Here is a 22,048-nt window from a genome sequence, read left to right as displayed (position 1 = left end):
TCATCCTTCATCCCTCATCCTTCATCCCTCATCCCCCTCATCCTTCATCCTTCATCCCTCATCCTTCATCCCTTCATCCTTCATCCCTCATCCCTCAAGAAAAAGTTAACGCTTTGCTCGCTCCTTTAATTAAAGTACAATATTTTATGGTATTAAAAAGCTGTTTGCTGAGTAATAAGTCCACAGTCAAAAGGAAGTGTATGTAGATCCACGTGTTTTTAATCAATGCTCAACATTTCACCATGAAAATCATATTTTATGCATCACAGGAAAATGGTAAGACTTTGATCTTCAATACTTGGTCTTGTTTATTCAGCAACTTCTTTTCCCTGTAAGAAGAAAGAAATATATAATGGATCAGTAATAACAATGAACATGATAAATATATGGATAGATATAATGGATCAGTAATAATAATGAACATGATATATATGGATAGAATATAATGGATCAGTAATAATAATGAACATGATAAATATATGGATAGAATATAATGGATCAGTAATAACAATCAACATGATAATACATGGATAGACTTGGATAGAATATAATATATCAAGCATTTAGTGCTCAGTGCTCAGCTTGGATTTTCAATTTTGAGTACCAACAGAATTAACCTTTCATTTTTTGCCCTTCCTGAAATGTGCTGCTTGGTGATCTTAAATACAGCTGAACAGTGTAAAAGGTCTGTATTGACCTCTGAGAAGACTGAATCATAGGTGGTGTTGATGTGGTTCATATCTGAACATGAGTCAGGTACAGGTTAGCTACAGTTCTGTACCTTTCCAGAGTCACGGGTCTTGGCTCTGAGCTTGTTGACCTGAGTCTCAGCGATGTCAGCACGCTCCTCAGCCTCCTCCAGCTCATGCTGAACCTTCCTGAACTTAGACATGTGCTGGTTTGCTGCTTCCTCCTGGGTGAGGAAAGGAGAGGAAGAGCAGAAGATCAGTATTTAAAGTTTGAAGCTTCAGGTAGGAAATTAATTTTCAGTTTTAAAGGTATTTAAAAAAACAAATACAAAAAAGACAGATTTAGAATATACAATGTATACAGGGAGCTGGATGATACAGCAGAGGAAGTGAGTGGCAGAACGGGGGATCAAACCACTGCCTCCAGCACGATCACTAGACCAGCCCCTGGTGCAGCTAATTAATATTCAAATTCATATTCTCCTTTAAGTTTGTAATGCATAGGAGAGGCACTCATAAATGTGCATAATTTCATCAGCAATTGCTTGCACTATCAATTGTCGTTGTTGACTGATGTGCTGGAGCAACACTTACTTCAAACTAAATTGTATGGACATTAAGTATGTAATGTTTCCTAGGGATAAACATTTTATTTTTTGAATTTCTGCATTCAGAGTATTTGACTCAGTATATTCTTACCGCTTCCTCAGAATGCCTCTTGTAGGCCTTCACTTTCATCTGCAGCTTATCTACCAGGTCCTGAAGTCTGCCAACGTTCTTCTTATCCTCCTCAGTCTGTCGGAGAAGAACAAATCACTGTCAGTATAGTTTTATACACAAACCTGTCTGTGTTAGTGTCAAATGTGTGAAGAATGCACTTTCTCATACCTGGTAAGTGAGCTCCTTGACTCTGCGCTCATACTTCCGGACTCCCTTGACTGCGTCTGCACCTCTTCTCTGCTCAGCCTCCACCTCAGTTTCAAGCTCACGCACCTTTGTGGAACAAATACATTTAGGCATTTGTTTGAGGTGGTGAAACAAATCTTTGTAAAACAGAGGATGAGTCTTCTACCCAGTCAAGGAGGCACAATTGTTGTCTTTCATTATGTACTTTTCCAAAGTGGAAGTGGTTCCCAAAGTGGAATTTACACTTACATTTGTTCATGAATATTGCTAGCAACAACAGATTTAAACTACCAAGGATCTGTGGAACAAGATTAGAAGGTCCAATACAATGTAATATTATTAATCCACTATTTATGTTCTTAACCCTTAGATGTACAACATGGGCCTGGGAGGCTCACAGGGATACCCGTCAGCTCACTATTCCAACATTTTTTTATTTTTTTAATAAACTCAATTCTTCTTGTAGTTCTAATATATAGGACTCTTTTTTTATTTGACCGATTTTGTCGTGCATTTAGCAGTGTACGTTGCAGTACCAGTATGGCCAATAAGAGGCCGCCACTCGCCTGTTTGAATGTAATGAGTTTGCCACAGCAAGACAGAAGCACCGACATAAATACATTTTTATGTCTTTATTTTTAAGGTAAGGGAGTGTGAAAGCACCATATTCTAGAGAGTAATGTTTGTTAAGATGTTATGTTTTCATGTTTTTATGAACTTAAGAAAACCCTGTAGCCTACAAGCTAATTTAGCCGTTAGCCTTCTAGCTGCTAGCCCCGCATAGCAACGCTAGCTTCCCTAGTAACGGCCCTTTTGCAGCAGAGTGAATGAGACATGTAGCTGATAGCGATCTAGAGAGAGAGAAATTAAACAACTGTAACGAGTAATGTAATGAGATTAATTGGATCAATGCGTATTTATGTATCAGAAATTTGTATTATTATTATTATCATTATTATTATTATTGAATCAATGAATGAAATGGCAGTTTAGAATAACGTTACAAGCCTAAATGAAACAACTAGATAAATACATTTTTATATCTTGACTTAATTTGAAGGTCTTGGCTCCAATTCTTCTCAAGTCCACAACATAAGTGTGACATATTTACAATGTTTTTGTTTTGAACATAATTGCACTGTAATTTATGCTTTAAAACGGGAAAATATTCCCTCTGATGCCAAGAGAGGGGACTGTCAAATGTTCTTTCCCAGGGGCCAAGACCTGATTAGACTGACCATGCACTGCTGAAGTCATAGTAAAACTGTGTGGATAATGTTTATATCTCACTCTAAAGTAAGAGTTGGGTTCTGATATTATGAAGGGGTCCCTGATGCAAAGACATTTGGGAACTCCTGATCTAGGTGGGTTAAATGAGAGAAAGTCATTACATAATTCTCCTGTGTATTTTACATTATCAAATACTTTTTTAATCCAACCCCTAATCCACCCTGCTGGTAACTCACCCTGGACTCCAGTTTCTGGAGCTGCTTCTTGCCTCCCTTCATGGCCAGATTCTCAGCCTCATCCAGGCGGTGCTGCAGGTCCTTGACTGTGATCTCCAGGTTCTTCTTCATCCTCTCCAGGTGAGAACTGGTGTCCTGCTCCTTCTTCAGCTCCTCAGCCATCATGGCCGCCTGGAATAGTAGTTTGTTTAATTTAAGGACCAATTGGCAAAAATCATAACGTTCTTCTGAGATCTTTGTTGTTCTTAACCAGCCCAGCTACCATTTCTCTTGAGGACAAATCAAGTTGATGTAATTCAAAGACTCACATCAGTGATTGCCTTCTTGGCCTTCTCCTCTGCATTCCTGGCCTCCTGGACGATATCGTCCACCTCTCCCTGCACCTGCACCAGGTCAGTCTCCAGCTTCTTCTTGGTGTTCAGAAGGCTGGTGTTCTGAAGGAGGAAACAAGACAATTTGTTTAGCTCTAAAGAGAATTTACAAGATTGAAATTATTAAACTCTCAATGCAAGCAATGTTGAATTCAAGGTGTGTTTAAACAGTATGCTTGGTTGGAAATTGCTTTTGACCCATACCTGGGAGTGCAGCAGTCCAACACGCTCGCTGGCGTCTACCAGCTCAGTCTCAGCCACTTTGCGGCCTCTCTCTGTCTGCTCCAGAGCAACTCTCAGCTCCTCGATTTCAGCCACCATCAGACCGTTTCTGCGCTCCACCATGGCTGCCTGCTCCTTCATGTCTTCTGCGACACGGATGGCATCATCAAGGTGCAATTGGGCATCCTGTGGTTCACAATGACATACGTTCATTAGGACTTGTGGATGAAGGGGTGATAGGATGGGTAATAGAAATGTTCACTGGTAAGAATCCCTCTCCATGTTCAGGTGTTTGAACCTGATGTCCCAGTCCCTTTACCTTGAGCTGTCCCTGGACGTTCCTCAGCTGTTTCTGGGCCTCAGCGGCCTGCCTGTTGGAGTGGCTCAGCTGGATCTCCATCTCGTTCAGGTCTCCCTCCATCTTCTTCTTCACCCTCAGGGCATCATTCCTGCTCCTGACCTCAGAGTCCAGGGTACTCTGCATGGAGTCAACCACCCTCTGGCTGTTCCTCTTGATCTGCTCCATCTCCTCGTCCTTCTCAGCGATCTTCCTGTCCACCTCACCCTTGATCTGGTTCAGCTCCAGCTGCACACGCAGAATCTTGGATTCCTCGTGCTCCAGTGTGCCCTGGACAAACAGAAGCAGTCAGGCCAATTGTGTTCAATATATTTGGATGTAGGAATTAAATATATATGACTACAATAAACACCAATACACAGGGCCTTTCACTGTAGCTGGCATTGGTTAGTTAACACTGCTTTTCCCAACAAACAGCTGTAGTTTGTACCTCAGCCTCCTCCAGAGCGGTCTGGATCTCAGACTTCTCTGTCTCTACGGTCTTCTTGGCCTTCTCTAGCTCATGGATGCTCTTGCCAGTCTCTCCGATCTGCTCAGTCAGGTCAGAGATCTCCTCTGCACACACACACACACACACACACACACACACGAGAAGATTAGACTTGGAAGATTTTTAGTGGATATGCCAGTAATCTGAATTTGACATTGAATCATATTAATAGTTAATTAATTAACATTACCTCATAGCATCTTGCAAAAATAATTGCCTACCATTTGGAATATTCAAAGGAATACTGTCTACAAGTAAAACAATATATGACATCTCTGAAATGGTGTAGTAGTAGTTTTGATGTTTGCAGTTCCTTCCATTTTCAAAACACTAGTCAAACATGGGCCAAATAGAACTGCTGTCAAATGCTCACGTTGCAGGTTCTTGTTCTCTCTCTTCAGAGTCTCCAGATGATCCAGAGCCTCCTCATAGGAGTTCTTCATCTTGAAGAGTTCAGTGCTCATAGAGCGAGCCTCCTTCTGAGCTCCTTCCAGCTCAGCCTGGCCCTCCTCGTACTTCTGCTTCCACTCTGCCAGAACCTAGGAGAATCCATGGAGTTTTCATTAGAAGTCGAAGATGAAGAGTTTTAAAATTAGAAATATGCAACAATTTGATAAAAATATTGGTTTATTCATTTTCACCTTGTCAAAGTTCCTCTGCTTCTTGTCGAGGTTGGCGGCCAATGCGTTGGCTCTCTCAACATCAATCATGAGGTCCTCCACCTCTCCCTGCAGCCTCTGCTTGGTCTTCTCCAGGGAGGCGCACTTGGAGTTGGTCGCCTCAATGGTCTCCTCAGCATCCTGAAGACGCTGGGCCAGCTTCTTCCTATTGGACAACAGAGGGTGGTTTCGTGGTGTAATTTTTTAATTTTTGACAAACAATGCATATTGATGTAACATTTTCTCAGAGCCCCCTACCACCCTCACCATCCACACCATATCTGAGTTTTTGCTGATCTGTGGGACTCACTTGGCCTCCTCCAGCTCCTCTGTGCGCTGGATGGCATCAGTTTCATACTTAGTCCTCCACTGAGCCACCTCACTGTTGGCCTTGGACATGCCTCGTTGCAGCTCTGCCTTGGCCTCCTGCTCCTCCTCAAACTGCTCCCTCAGGAGGTCACAGTCATGGCGGGCAGACTGGACACCGTGGGCCAATGCATTTTTAGCCTGTGAGAAAGAAAGAAAGACAAAGAGAGATGTGAGAGATAATAAAACAAATTATGGTAGGAGTCTCTGAGGGTGGTGAGACAGTAGGAGTCTCTGAGGGTGGTGAGACAGTAGGAGTCTCTGAGGGTGGTGAGACAGTAGGAGTCTCTGAGGGTGGTGAGACAGTAGGAGTCTCTGAGGGTGGTGAGACAGTAGGAGTCTCTGAGGGTGGTGAGACAGTAGGAGTCTCTGAGGGTGGAGAGACAGTAGGAGTCTCTGAGGGTGGAGAGACAGTAGGAGTCTCTGAGGGTGGAGAGACAGTTGAAGTCTCTGAGGGTGGAGAGACAGTAGGAGTCTCTGAGGGTGGAGAGACACTAGGAGTCTGAGGGTGGTGTAGTCACCGTCTATGTAAAGATATGGCTCTAAACTCTCCATTTTGGGTCCCTTACCTTGACCTCCTCCTCAATCGCCCTCTTCAGCTCCTCCACCTGCTGGGTGAAGGCCTGTTTGCCTCTGGTCAGCTGAGACACCAGGGCTTCCTTCTCCTCCAGCTGACGGCCAAACTCACCTGCAGGGACAGTGGAACATCTTGTTAATAGGATCATTGTTTTCTAAGATTGAAAATGGATTCTGAGGTATCATAGGGCGATGTTAGGTGGTGAATAGTACAGTAGAAACTCTGTGGATATCGCCCCTAATACATGTTGTGTTCTACTGAAGGAAAGCATTGGCTTGTTGTTCATTGTTGATGGTACCATTTTCTGTCAGGAGTCTGGCCCTCTGTCCGCTGATGTCGTTGACCTGGCGAACATTCTCATCATTCTTCATCTTGAGCTCACTCAGCTGGTCCTCAAGAGTACGGCACATCTTCTCCAGATTGCCCTGTTAGTGAAACATGTTCCATCATTACTTTATATATGTGACTCCTGTCAACTTCAGTTCACTTGAATGATGATGTAGTTGACCTTCCTCAACACTGCTTGATCAAAACATCACTACTCACCTTAGCCTTGGCGACGGCCTCCATGTTGCTGGAGAGGTCATCAATCTCCATCTTGTACTCGCTCTTCTCCTTCTCCAGCTTCTGCTTGACGCGCTGCAGGTTGTCGATCTGCTCCCCGAGCTCAGCCACACTGTCGGCCTGCTTCTTGCGCAGAGCGGCGGCTGTGGCCTCATGCTGCAGGGTGGACTCTTCAAGATCACGACGCAGCTTCTGGAACTCAGCCTCACGCTTCTTGTTCATCTCAATCTGAGCAGCAGTGGCGCCTCCGGCCTCCTCCAGCCTCTCGCTGATCTCCTCAAGTTCCCTGGAGAGATCAGCCCTCTGCTTCTCAACCTTAGCCCTGGCTCCACGCTCAGCCTCAATTTCCTCCTCTAGCTCCTCAATACGGGCCTAGAACAGGGGACAGGAGCAGGGGGATGAACACTACAATACAGTTGAAACAATTGAACCTCACAAAGTAATAATAGTATGTATATTTTGTATAAATGTGTTTAATACGAAGCCAGTTACACTAATATATTCAGTAGACAGTGTCCCATGCAGGAACCAAAACCACAATGTTAAGAAACACCATCTTCCAACCTACTCAGCTGTCAGAAGCCACCTGGAAAAATGTGTGCTACCAGAATAAGGGTTTTCAGGAAATGATTAAAGTCTGTGCTTTTCTGTACTGGAGCTTATATCCTGTACTGGACCTGGAGTTCCTTGATCTTCTTCTGCAGCTGAGCTCCCAGAGACTGCTCATCCTCAACCTTGCTGAGGAGCTGGGTGGTCTCAAACTCCTTCCTAAGAGACACAAACACGTTGATTGCAGAGTTAGTTTTTGGTTTGATAGTGTAAAGGCAGAGGATCATACCATTCACTTTGCTTTTAAGAATCACATGCAAATAATAATTCATAATTACAATAGTTAGTCAAGAACAACCATTATAGCAGGTAATACTGTAGTCATAGGTTTGTGTTTACTTCTTGATTTTCTCATCAGCTTGCTGCTTGTCATTCTCCAGGTCCATTATGGACTCCTGGGCCAGTTTCAGATCTCCCTCCAGCTTTCTCTTGGATCTCTCAAGGTCCATACGGAGCTTCTTCTCTTGCTCCAGAGAACCCTCAAGCTAGAAGATAAAAACACATGTATTGTTAAAATCTAAACAACTGAAGATAATATCATCTTACATACTATCATGGCCAAAATGTCAAACTCCACTCACGTCGTCCACTTGCTGTTCCAGCTTGGTCTTGGCCTTGGTCAGAGTGTTGACTTTGTCCTCCTCTGCCTGCAGGTCATCCAGTGTCTGCTGGTGGGCCTCTTGGAGGGCTTTCTTCTCCTTGGTCAGCTTGGCAACACTCTCATCCATAGACGCCATCTCCTCTGTCAGGTTTTAACCTGTAAACGGCAACATAATTATACTTCACCATAAAGGGGAGATTTAGTTTGTTATATATTGCATTCATTTCATTTAGATAAAAGATTTCATCAAAATTGACTGTACTATATATTCAACACTAGATGGCAGTGTTTACCATGCCAGTGTACTGAATGGAAGACATACATGAGGTGGAGCAGAACATGCAATGAATGTGGGGAGTGCTGAAATTCTACTATTGTGTCATAATATTTCCTGCACCCACAATACAACTTGAATTCCATTTCTGTTAAGCTATGTTTTGAGTTGAGTATTGATTGGATTATTGTTGGTTAGACTGTCTATAGTAAGACACAAGACCTTGTTTTCAGTGGCGTGCTTCTCCTTCTCCACTTTGGCCAGGGTGAGCTCCAGGTCATCAATGTCCTTCTTCAGCTCAGAGCACTCATCCTCCAGCTTCCTCTTCTTGGCAGTCAACTCAGCATTGATCTCCTCCTCATCCTCCAGCCTCTCGGTCGTCTCTTTGAGTTTGGCCTCCTGCTGGATCTTGCTCTTGATGAGCCCCTCACACCTTTCCTCAGCATCGTTCAGACTTTCTCCTTCCTGGTTTCAGAGCAGGGGATACAAAATCAGAGGCCTGACTTCCTGTATCAAAATATACATTTTAGTCAAAGAGGTCAGAGCAAATCAATAGACATTCATGAAATACATAACGTGGGGTAATAAAACTGTGTGTGTTAGCCACATCCTTTACAGTGTGTTTATATGTGTGTGTGTATTCATGTGTATTTAAATGTGCCCATGCGAGGGTAGTTGTTCACTCACAGATGCGACTTGGAGTGACAGGTCATTCTTCTCCTGCGTCAGGGCCACCAACTTCTCCTCCATTTGCTTCTTTGTGGCCAGAGCCTTGGCCAGATCTGTCTTCATCTTCTCATAGTTCTCCTTCATGTTGGCCAGCTCCTTCTCAGTCTCAGCGCTCTGCAGCAGGGGCTTGATCTTGAAGTACAACTTCATCCATGGCCAGGTTTTGACATTCATGAATGAGCGGATGTTGTACTGGATGGCGAAGACAGACTCTCTGTTCAACAGAAAGGACAGATGGTGAGTCCCAGTTCAATGTCTATTTTTGATTTATATTTGGTCTGACGTGAATTCAACGTGAAAACAACAGAAATGTCACCATGTTATTGGATTTAGGTTCAAAGACAATTACATTGATAACTTTTTTTCAAATCCAGGTTGTTTCAACGTCATCACATTTAATTTGGGGGTTGAAATGACCATTGGGATGTTTCATAAAGCTACATTCTGGGAATCGAAGAATAACTAAATGGAACCCCCACCACTGTCTGTTTACAGCTAAGGGAGGGGGCAAGGACTGACAGTAATGCAAAGCTCATGAGATATTTTATATTCTTCAAGAATGAATGGGTAAATACCACACATATCAATGACAACTGAACAGCCAAATCCCAAACTGCAACTATAAAGCTAGAATCCTTAGTTGCTACATCCATTTCTGGACTAAATGAATGAACCCAAAAGCTTTAGTAGACCATTATAAGATGTACTTTCTCATTCTGAACAACTCACAGCATATACAGTATGTAATCATAATGCATTAGATACAGGTGGTTGACAGAAAGCTTTGCCAAGATGTCTGCTATTCCTCACCTCCTCTCCATCATCTTGCTAAACTCTCTCCTCATGAGGAATCCACGGCTGAGAGCCTGGACCATGCCGACCAGAGCAGCCAGCTTCTCATCTCTCATCTCCTCCAGGACACCCAGCAGACCGGCTTTGAAGAACACCTGAGACACAGGTTAACATGGTCAATGGAACCATAGATGGTGACAGATAGAAAGGGTCAAACCACTAGATTGATTTAAACAACATTAACTTTGCAACGGTTACAAACAAACCATGGGATGGGTTGTTTCTAAGATGTTAGTTATTGTACAGTTGTAGATTAATAATGTACACAGATGCAGATAACTGCAGCCATACCACTATAACACAATGCACATGCTAATGACTTTAGTTTCTCTTCTATACTTGTGATGAAGGACTGAAGAAAAACACTACAATGTTTTTCCACCTTTTCCATTAGTTAAATTAAGAAGAAAGAACAAAAGGATGGATAGATCACCTGGAGAGATTTTATATGCTACAGGTTTAAATTATTATTCAAGTTGTGTTTTGTTGTCAGCTTTTACTGGGGGTTTTTGACTGACCTTGGTGTGTCCAAACTTGTAATCCTCGTGATTCACATCAATGGACCCAAGCAGCTTCTCAGAAGCCTTCTTGTTGTCCATGAACTGGCCCTCAGGGATGACACTGGCATTCAGTACTTTGTACCTGAATGAGAAGACAGTTTTAAAATATGCCAAATTGGGGGCCTCCCGGGTGGCGCAGTGGCTAGGGATTCTGTGCCATCAGAGACCCTGGGTTCGCGCCCAGGCTCTGTCGTAACAGGCCGCGACCGGGAGGTCCGTGGGGCGACGCACAATTGGCCTATCGTCGTCCGGGTTAGGGATGGCTTGGCCGGTAGGGATATCCTTGTCTCATCGCGCACCAGCGACTCCTGTGGCGGGCCGGGCGCAGTGCGCGCTAACCAAGGTTGCCAGGTGCACGGTGTTTCCTCCGACACATTGGTGCGGCTGGCTTCCGGGTTGGATGCGCACTGTGTTAAGAAGCAGTGCGGCTTGGTTGGGTTGTGTATCGGAGGACGCATGACTTTCAACCTTCGTCTCTCCCAAGCCCGTACGGGAGTTGTAGCGATGAGACAAGATAGTAGCTACTAAAAACAATTGGATACCACGAAAAAGGGCTAAAATTCCACAAAAAAAAAATTTGTAATTAAAAATTATTGGCACCCTTGATAAAGATGAGCAAAATAGACTGTATAATAATACAATAATTCAAATACGGAGCTATATTGTAATAATAATATATTGTATGGTAAAAGTGCTTCGAAAGAAATATGTGTATGAAGGAAATAAACCCCAAACCTACTGTAAAATATGGTGGTGGAGTTTTTATGTTATGGGGCTACTTTACGTCAACTGACCTGGGGGCCTCGTTAAGGTCAACGGCATCATGAACTTTACCCAGTACCATGACATTTTAGCCAAAAACCTGGTTGCCTCAGCCAGGAGGCTGAAACGTGGCAATGGGTGGGTATTACAGCAAGACAATAACCCCAAATCTAAAATTAATATTTTACTATGGCCATCTCAGTCTCCAGACTTGAACCCCATTGAAAACCTGTGGTTTGTATTGAAGAGGGCAGTCCATGAGTGCAGACGATGGATATCAAGGATCTGGAAGGATTCTGGAAGGAGGGTCCAACATCCTTCCCATTGTGATCTACAATCTCATACAACATTCTAGAAAAATACCATTGTGCTCGTACTGAAAGCAGGGGTGCCAATCATGATGAACCCTATCTTGAATTAAAATAAGAATTGTTAAACAAAATCTCTTTCTCTGAGTATGAAATAATAAAATTGTCACAAATGTTTGACCGTACAATATAGCTCAGTATCAGTGTTATTTGATTCAGTCTTTTCTGCTCATCTTTATCAAGAGTGCCACTCATTTCTCTCTGTGTGTGTGTGTGTGTGTGTGTGTGTGTGTGTGTGTGTGTGTGTGTGTGTGTGTGTGTGTGTGTGTGTGTGTGTGTGTGTGTGTGTGTGTGTGTGTGTGTGTGTGTGTGTGTGTGTGTGTGTGTGTGTGTGTGTGTGTGTGTGTGTGTGTGTGTGTGAATGTACCTCTGCTTGAAGTCAGCATAGAGGATTCTGCTGGGGAATCCCTTTCTGCAGATCCTGATACCCTCCAGTACACCATTACACCTGAGCTGGTGGATAACCAGGAAGTTCTCCATCAGACCTGGTAAATCAAAACAAGTCTCTTTTAATACTAAAAAACTGATTATAGATTGGGATCGTTAAGGTTACTGATACTGGACTGATAAGATGACATATTTAACTCAATATTTCTTGTACCTGGAGTCTTTGACTCGTTGGGGATCAGGCAGCGCACAAAGTGAGGATGAGTGCTCCTCAAGTTGGTCATCAGCTTATGTAAGTTCTCCTGTAAGAGGATTACAAACCATTTTCTCAGACATCATTTATGATAATCAATGCAACTTTTGAAGGACTGAATATGCAGATTTCAAAAGCTCACCCTGAACTGGGAGGACACAGTCTGCATGGAACCACCCTTCTTCTTGCCTCCTTTCTTGGCTTTATCTGTTAAAATGGGGAAAATTAAAAGATAACTAGAAAAGAGCGGGTGGAATAAATAGAATAATAATTAGAGTATGTAAGAAATCTAGAGTGGTCTTGTCTTCAGCAAGCACACTAATTATAAACCAGATAATCTCTGGTTAACTTCACACTTATCTAGAGGCAAATGCTGCCAATCAGATTGTGTAGAATAACATCTAGTGTATGAGTAAATCAACCAGGTGATAAACCCTGAGAAATTGTGATACATTGAAAGACTTTAAAGAACATTTGGGTCTGAGTTGTAACTATTATTTAGTTAAATATTGTGGCGTGATGCTAGTCTTACCCTCAGGAGGGGGAGGGGGATACAGGGCAGCCAGAATTTTCACTCCTGACTTCCCGTACAACTGACAAACTGAGTCGTTCAGGGGGTCCTTGTTCTTCTCCAGCCACCCAGTGATGTTGTAGTCCACAGTTCCGGCGTAGTGCACCAGGGAGAAGTGGGCCTCTTGCTTGCCTTTGGCAGGCTTGGGCTTCTCAAACGACTTCGTTTTGCCAAGATGCTGGGAGTACAGCTTGTCCTTGAAGGTAGTGTCTGAAGACTTGGGGAACATGCACTCCTCTTCAAGGATGGAGAAGATGCCCAATGGCTTTATGAAAAGAGATATCAAATTAGTGATATTTCCATTTAGGATCACATTCATTCCTTTAGTAAACATGCTGTTATAGGATTATATTCATTTAGAGGAACATAATAGGAAACATATTGAGATCTCAACAGTCAGATGCTGATAATATCTCACACAGCGCTCCATTTGAGCTTTGCTGTTACTGTCCATTATAATCATCACAGACAGCTTACCTTCTCAATAAGCTCAATGCAGGCAGCCAAGTCCATGCCGAAGTCAATGAAGGCCCAGACGATTCCCTCCTTCTTGTACTCCTCTTGCTCCAGGACGAACATGGTGTGGTTGAAAAACTGTTGCAGTTTCTCATTGGTGAAGTTGATGCACAGCTGCTCCATGCTGTTGTACTGTTGATGGAGTTTTAAAAGGGATCATTTCATCATACAAGGTTGTAATCCATCTGAATCACAACTAACTGTCTTGTTCTGGTCTCATACTCACATCAAAGATCTCAAACCCGGCAATGTCAAGCACACCGATATAGAACTGCCTTGGATTCTTGGTGTCCAACATCTCATTGATACGGATGACCATCCACAAGAACATCCTCTCATAGATGGACTTGGCCAGAGCACTGACTGAGTTATTAACCTGCAATGATAATACCTCAAATTAATACATGAGATGTTGACCATGTCTAGTGATAAGGTGATACAAGCTTGGGAAAAACATCACTATTCAAAAAAAGTATAGCACTCATCCCCACAAAAATCCCTGTGCTCAGAAAATGGTAGATGCTGTGTTTGGCTGCCTTACCTGAGCCACAGTCTGTCCCTTGGTCACATACTCGTTGCCGACCTTCACTCTGGGGTAGCACAGAGCCTTCAACATCTCAGCTGAGTTCAGGCCCAGCAGGTAGGCAATTTTATCAGCCACTGGAGAGAGAACCAACAACAACAGACTCAGGGACACAAGATCAATTGTTTATGATGTCATACTGACAAAAATAGTTTGGCCAAATCATATCCGAATGTAGTATTTTGGTCTCCAAAAATGATCTCCTGCCTGACGTTCATGTGGCACTTTCTGTCTTAGGTGTTCTATTTCTATGTTGGGGAATGGGACTAATGCTCTACATATTGTATATCTATGAGTGGGACTCACCCTCTGTGCCGTCTGGCTCGGCCTGCTCCTCACGCTGCTTCTGCTTGAATTTCAAGTTTCCATGGTGCACTACAGCTCCTGTCAGCTTGTAGATGCCAATCTTCTCTTCATTAGTGAAGCCCAGGATTGTAATGGCATCCTGGCATTAAAGAGGAAGTACAACAGAGATAAACTGAACAGTTGTTTGCTCAGTTACACTACAGTTCTGGGCTCACTCCAGAACCAATGGGATGAATAGATTTGACTCTTGGCCAACACACTGGAAACACAAAAGGAGTTTTACACAGTTCCACAAGGTACTTAGCTCTCTTGTGGAAGCCTTACATGACGGAATTTGAAGTTATGAAGAGTTGCTTGAGGCACATGCCTAACTAACACAAGTAATTTGTCTCGTGTATCTCGGTTGGTAGAGCAGGACACTTGCTACACCAGGGTTGTGGGTTCAAATCCCATGAGGGACCAGTATGAATATGTATGCAATCACCAACAGTAAGTCTCTCTGGATAATGGAGTCTCCTAAATGACTAAATTGTAAATAAAAAATCATACATTCTCAGCTGCTACCAACTTGTAATTGCACAGAGCATTCAGTGTGTATGGTGGTCCTACCCATTCTATATGTAGACTTTGGTTAACCCTTTGTTTGACTCACATCTGTGGCATCCAGCTCATCATTGTCATTAATGCTGGCCACAGTGATCTGTCCCTGACTGCACATGGGGAAGTCGTAGGGGTTGGTGGTGATGAGCGTCATTTCTGTGGACAACAGAGAACAGCTTGTCAGTTAAATCTCTTAGAATTCTGCTCTCCTACTTTACAGTATCTCTCCCTCCATTACTCAATAGATGGACTCAATGATACATGTAGTATATAATGAATAGCATTAAAGAGGAGACTGAGACTTGTGGACTAGTGCATCACAGTGCATTACTTGATAGATATTTCCCAGAGACCCTCCAAATGTCTAGATGCCTTGTTACCTTGGATGTACTCATTGTAATAGTATTATTAGTGTGGACTATGAATATTTTGTCGTACCAACTATCTCAGGTTTGTGGCCTGTCATCATCTGGAAGAAGATGTGGTAGCCTCTCTCATCGGGCAGCTGGAAGGAGACTCTGGACTTCTCCAGCAGGTCTGAGAGAGAGAGTTTTAGTGACACAAGGAGAGTGAGAAAGAGGGAGAAAACATGAGATAACAGTTAATGATATAATCTCCCCCAAGAAGTATTTGAATTTAGGAAAGAATTGAGAAACAATCAAAACCAACTCACAGGTCTCAATGTCAGCTTTAGCCAGTTTACCAGCTTGGAAGTGAATCCTGATGAATTTACCCTGTAGTAGTGCATGGGGATTACAAATAGGTCAACAAATAAATCAACATTTTACTTTGATAGACCCCTTTAAATGTTACAGTTTGTTGGACAGTTGTTGATATCACTATAGGGAACTACTGAAATTAATGTTTCCAATATGAGGTAACTTCCACAGTATGCCCTTCATACTTACAAAGCGAGACGAGTTGTCGTTCCTCACTGTCTTGGCATTACCGTAAGACTCCAGCAGAGGGTTAGCTGCAATGATCTGATCCTCAAGAGACCCCTGATTGAGACAAACACAAGTTGCTCAAAAACTGGTAACATGGTCACTTGACTTGAACAAATTTCTTGAAACATGATTCACAGCTGGAAAGAATTTTGCTCAGAAAACCAAACTGAAATGTGATTAAAAGTCAAACATAAGAACAACCTACCTGCATTTTGTTGGGGTCTGCTTCCTTCTTGCCACCAGACACTGCAATGGTGGCAAAGTACTGGATGACACGCTTGGTGTTGACAGTCTTTCCTGCACCGGATTCTCCGCTGGTTTATATGACAGAGAAAGAGGGGTTTTAGTTACATGTTTGAGATTAAAATTTGCTTTCACTAAGAAATAGCATTAAAATTACACCGTAGTTACAAATATTTCCACACATCGACTCGTTATTACACATAACCTGATGCTCTAATCCATCCATAATGTCATGTATTTCATCACACCAACTGACCCAATTTATTATAATATACACTTTCTCAGTGACATTTAGTAAACAACTTACGTAATCAGGATGGACTGGTTCTCCTTATCTGGAACCAAAAAAACACATTGCTTATCATACTCAAACAACATTATGGGGGCATGATTTAATTCATAGCATCATCAAAAAATGTTTTTAGGAAAATGTTCCATTCAAGTGAATCAGACACTGTAGTGAAAGCGTTGTGAAAATCTGATATTCCAGCAAACTGTTAGAAAACAGTTGAAGTCTGAAGTATATTTAACTTCCATTGATGCATCCATCCATCAGCACTTATGGACTTTAAGATCCATATACACTTATCACAACTATCTATCCATCCATCACAACTATCTATCCATCCATCACAACCATCCATCCATCCATCACAATCATCCATCCATCCATCACAACCATCCATCCATCCATCACACCATCCATCCATCCATCCATCACAACCATTCATCCATCCATCACAACCATCCATCCATCCATCACAACCATCCATCCATCCATCACAACCATCCATCCATCACAACCATCCATCCATCCTTCACAATCATCCATCCATCACAACCATCCATCCATCACAACCATCCATCCATCCATCACAATCATCCATCCATCAGAACCATCCATCCATCCATCACAACCATCCATCCATCACAACCATTCATCCATCCATCACAAACCATCCATCCATCCATCACAACCATCCATCCATCACAACCATCCATCCATCCATCCATCACAACCATCCATGCCATCCATCACAACTATCTATCCATCCATCCACAGCTATCCATCCATCCATCACAACCATCATTCCATCCATCACAACTATCCATCCATCCATCACAACCCATCCATCCATCATCAACATCCATTCCATCCATCTCATCACAACCATCCATCCATCCATCACAAACCATCCATCCTTCCATACATCCATGAGAGCTCGTACCAATCATCATGAACTGAAAGGCGTTGTCAGAGACAGAGAAGATATGGGGTGGAGCCTCCACCCTCTTCTTCCCTCTGTAGGCGTTGACAACCTCTTCGTCGTACACAGGGAGCCACTTGTAGGGGTTCACCGTGGCACAGAAGAGCCCAGAGTAGGTCTGGATGAAAGCATAATTAATTTAGGAGATTAACAAAGTCAGATTGACATTTACCTGGATTTATGTGAGAATGTGGGTGTACTTTGGTAAACTGATGTGGGTCTACTGTATTGATATGTTTTGGTTTCTACCATTCATTTATGTGTAGTACTGTATGTGTGTATTTATTATGTTCATGTATGTGTGTTTGTATGTGCAGGTTTCTTACATAGATCATCCATGCTGCATAACGCTCTTTGAGGTTATACAACACAGAGGGCTTCATTCAGGTAGGTCATCATGGCCATGTCCTCAATCTTGTCGTACTTAGGGGGGTTCATCTCATAGATGTCTGCCTCTTTGAACTCTTTTCCTTCCTGAAACAGTCAGAAATCTAGGTTACACACAGATCAAAGTGGACATGACTGAATGCTTTTTGTTCATTAATACAAGTTTAATCGTAAAAAAAAAATGCATATACACATTTAATCCAACTCATTTGTTATCACCCACTGACACATATCTGGAGATTGTTGACTAGTCAACAAAAAACAATCCATGTCATTTTTTAATAGCAGCGATAAAAATGATGTGTTTGAAGGTTATATTCTGCTTGCAAAATGCAAATGCCAATGTGTATATTTACTTAATTGGAGAATTAGAGTAATTGCACAAACTTGACTTTGAATAATTTTCTGATCAGACTTACCTCCTTACTGCCGTCAGGTTTCGTGACTGTTACAGTACACTTCCCGTCGGCCCTGGCAGTGATCAGACCCTTAAGGTACAGCTCCACCTTGTCTGTCACATAGCAGGCGTTCTTTGAATCAAAGGGTGCGGCTTGTGCCTCAATCCTTTCTCTCTCAGGCTTACGAAGGTATATGGCAGCCTTGCCGTAGATTTGCATCTCAGCGTCCGTACTCATGGTGACGGATAACTAGGAAAGAGATGAAACAAGAAACATGATTGACTCTGTGGTGCTTCCTCCCCAGTCAACAGAGTTAGGTGAGCGGTATCTCTAACCAATATTCTCGTCACTTTTTATGTGAAGAGTCAAACCATGTCTCACCTTCTTTTCCCCTCCTACAGATGAATGTGTACTTCTTGGAGGACCCTGTGAAACATTAGAGTGTTGTGAAAACACACAAGTCATTTAGCCCCGAATGGCCAATTTAATTATTCATTTTCCTAGTGGCAACTCACTTTACTACACATCCAGACATTCTGTCAGGAATTCAAATAAATTCCCCTGAAAACCCCGTTACATTCTAGAACACCTTTCAAGTGCAGGAGCACCACTTTTGACTGTAAATGAAAGTCTCAGATTTGAAGTATAACACAAAATAAGAAATACATGTTTGTATAAATAAATTCTACTTTGTTTGCATATTCAATTGAAGTCAATTGAAAAAGTGCAGTTAGCACGCGGTCGAGATGCTGAGTACCAAAAATGAGATAAATGTAAACATCTAAGGAGATGAAGAGGGTCTTACCACAGAGGAAGAAGGTATCTGACTTATGGATGCTGGGGCCTCAGCCTCCTTATATCGTGGTTCGGAAGTGCCAACCAAGCAAAAGTTAATTATGGACCACTCTGGGAAAGGACATGAATTGGATGAGAGAGGTGTTTATTTCTGTGTCTCACTAGCACCTCCCACTTCCAGGAGCACCACACTCCCATGACATTACTTTTTAATGTCATATTTGTCTCTGAATTGAATTTCACTGAGTTTACGTAAATGAGAGATGTCATTACTAATAATTATGACAATAACAAAAGTTTAATTCATCCCAATGTTACTTCTACTGAACCTCATATACTGTAATGGACTGAGTCCATGTTTACTTCTACTGAACCTCATATACTGTAATGGACTTGAGTCCATGTTACTTCTACTGAACCTCATATACTGTAATGGACTGAGTCCATGTTACTTCTACTGAACCTCATATACTGTAATGGAGTGAGTCCATGTTGCCCCACTTACAACTAAAATACTTTTTCATTAAATCTAATCTGACCTGATTTAGTTCCATTTTAGTGGCATTAATCCTCATCAACAACTTAATATATATGTTCACCTGTTTGATATGTTTAGCTTGTAAACACATCTGAACTGTCTCCGTCACCTCATGCTTGTGATGTAGATGGTCGTTACCTCGTGCTTTGGCTCACTTTGATTTATCCCCTGGTGGAACCATATTAAATTAATATTTAATATTTAATTAATATTTACATCTAGAACAGAAACATTTAGGCTGTCAAATAAAGCTCATAAAACGGTTAAATCTAATTTGTAGTTAAGTTATTACCTTGTATATACATACAAGTATGTGGACATCCTTTCAAAGAATGCATTTTGCAGCCTCATGCAGCCTCATCCAATGCTGACAGGAGAACACAGCCATGCCATCTCCATAGACAAACATTGGCAGTAGACTGGCCTTACTGAAGAGCCATCATAGGATGCCACTTTTCAACAAGTCTGTTCATAAAGTTTATCCCCTGCTAGAGCTGCCCCGGGTCAACAAGTGCAGTTATTGTGAATTGGAAACATCTAGGAGCAACAACGGCTCAGCCGCAAAGTGGTAGGCCACACAAGCTCACAGAACGAGACGGCCGAGTGCTGAACCGCGTAAAAATAGTCTGTCCTCGGTTGCAACACTCACTACCGAGTTCCAATCTGCATCTGGAAGCAACGTCAGCACAATAACTGTTTTTTCAGGAGGTCATGAAATGGGTTTCCATGGTACACAAGCCTAAGATCACCATGCACAATGCCAAGCATCGGCTGGAGTGGTGTGTAAAGGTTGTCACCATTGGAGGAAAATAGTTTTCTGGAGTGTTGAATCACACGTCACCATCTGTCAGTCTGATGGACAAATCTGGATTTGGAGGAGTCCAGGAGAACGCTACCTGCCTGAATGCATAGTGCCAACTGTAAAGTTTGGTGGAGGAGGAATAATGGCCTGGGGCTCTTTTTCATGGTTCGGGGTGTGGCAACAGTTTGGGGAATGCCCTTTCCTGTTTCAGTATGACAATGACCTCGTGCACAAAGCAAGGTCCATACAGAAGTTGATTGTTGAGATGGGTGTGGAAGAACTTGACTGGCCTGCACGGAGCCCTGACCTCAACCCCATCGAACACATTAGGGATGAATTGGTACACTGACTGTAAGCCAGGGCTAATCTCCCAACTTCAAGTCCCCGCAGCAATGTTCCAACATCTAGTGGAACTCCTTCTCAGAAGAGTGGAGGCTGTTATAGCAGCAATGTTCCAACATCTAGTGGAACTCCTTCTCAGAAGAGTGGAGGCTGTTATAGCAGCAAAGGGGGGAACAACTCCATTTTAATGCCGTTGATTCACTTTAGCATCCCTTTGACATTTTAAGTAGAAATTGAACTCCAATATTGCTTTATAAAAGCCTGTTATATTAAATGAAATGCTCTGATTTCTAATATAAATACAAACTTGCCTCTCCTCTTTTTAGCCATTTCTGGTGTTTTGTGGTGGAAAACGGAATGCATCGAGCATAAACACATCAACCCCGTTACCCTTAGATAGACAGGCTAGACATGTTCAATAATAAACACATTTTTGTGAAGCTTGCATTCAATTGCCCTTCCTGTTGCACACAGCAAGCTTGTCACGAGGGGATTCATGTCTGATTTCAGATGAAAACCTCCACCTTGTTACGGTCCACCCTGTTAACTTATTTAAGAGTCTCTTACTATAGTATTTATTTAGTTGAACCTCTTGAGATGGGAAAACATGTGTTTTATTAAGTTGAACGTGTTCTCTTTACGACGGAATGTTAAAATTAGGTGGAATAAAACGTTTTCATTCCAAGTTCACAACCCAAAAGGGGCTCATTATGTGGAAGGACCCATTGTTTCACTACCCAAAAGGGGCTCATTATGTGGAAGGTCCCATGTTTCACTACCCAAAAGGGGCTCATTATGTGGAAGGACCCATGTTCTATTGAAGATGCTAGAGGCACTTTTTTCGTCTCTCATTTCAGTTGGCTAAAACGGTCCAGTCGGATTCTTATGACTTACATATCACCAGTACAGTATTTCAATAATCTTATCCACTCATATTGCTGACAGCGATATAACTGCCTCAAACTTTTATTACACTCTGAAGTTAACCGCTTAGCAGCTGAGCTGGCTTCAACGATGACCTTTATGTATGACCTTTTCTGTTTGCCATGAAGTTTCTGATCGACCACTGAGCATCACTCAGGGCAAAAATAAATCCTGCAAAAGGCCTAAATGTAAGAAAAGAAATGTGCCTAATGATTTCCTCTGGTCTGAAATGGCAGAACACTGTTAGAACTCATCAGAAGACAGTGTGGAGAAACACAACTTGATTTAGACGTGGGGTATGAAACATTTTGTTATATCCTATATTCTGAAATGGTCAAAAAATTATGTGAATAGAGAATACACCCCCAAGTCATGAATGTTTACAAGCTGAACAACAAGCCTATTGGAATGATGAGTTAAGGGACCTGTGGTCTGTAATGTGCAGAGCGGAGCACTTATTTATACAGTGTAAAGATAGGAATACAAGAGGCCATCTAAGAAAGCATGTTTTATAGAAGACTGCTCTTCTAACACAGATACAGAGAGGGCAGTTATTAAACGTGAGTAGATACAGATATGAAATACTCTACAGTTCTAGAACGTAATAAGTAGGAACAAATCAAATCAAATCACATTTATTATATAGCCCTTCGTACATCAGCTGATATCTCAAAGTGCTGCACAGAAACCCAGCCTAAAACCCCAAACAACAAGCAATGCAGGTGTAGAAACACGGGGGCTAGGAAAAACTCCCTAGAAAGGCCA

At 42.4% G+C, this 22,048-nt stretch overlaps 1 pseudogene; it reads right to left on the bottom strand.

The window, feature by feature from the left end:
* Nucleotides 1-197: 197 nt before the first annotated feature.
* On the bottom strand, nucleotides 198-18,131 carry LOC116371042 (myosin heavy chain, fast skeletal muscle-like; annotated as a pseudogene).
* Nucleotides 18,132-22,048: the final 3,917 nt, after the last annotated feature.

The sequence above is a fragment of the Oncorhynchus kisutch genome, unplaced genomic scaffold, assembly GCF_002021735.2.
Source record: "Oncorhynchus kisutch isolate 150728-3 unplaced genomic scaffold, Okis_V2 scaffold2907, whole genome shotgun sequence".
NCBI classification, from domain to species: Eukaryota; Metazoa; Chordata; class Actinopteri; order Salmoniformes; family Salmonidae; genus Oncorhynchus; species Oncorhynchus kisutch.
Note: the sequence above shows the minus strand (reverse complement) of the source record. Positions and strands in the feature narration are given on the sequence as shown.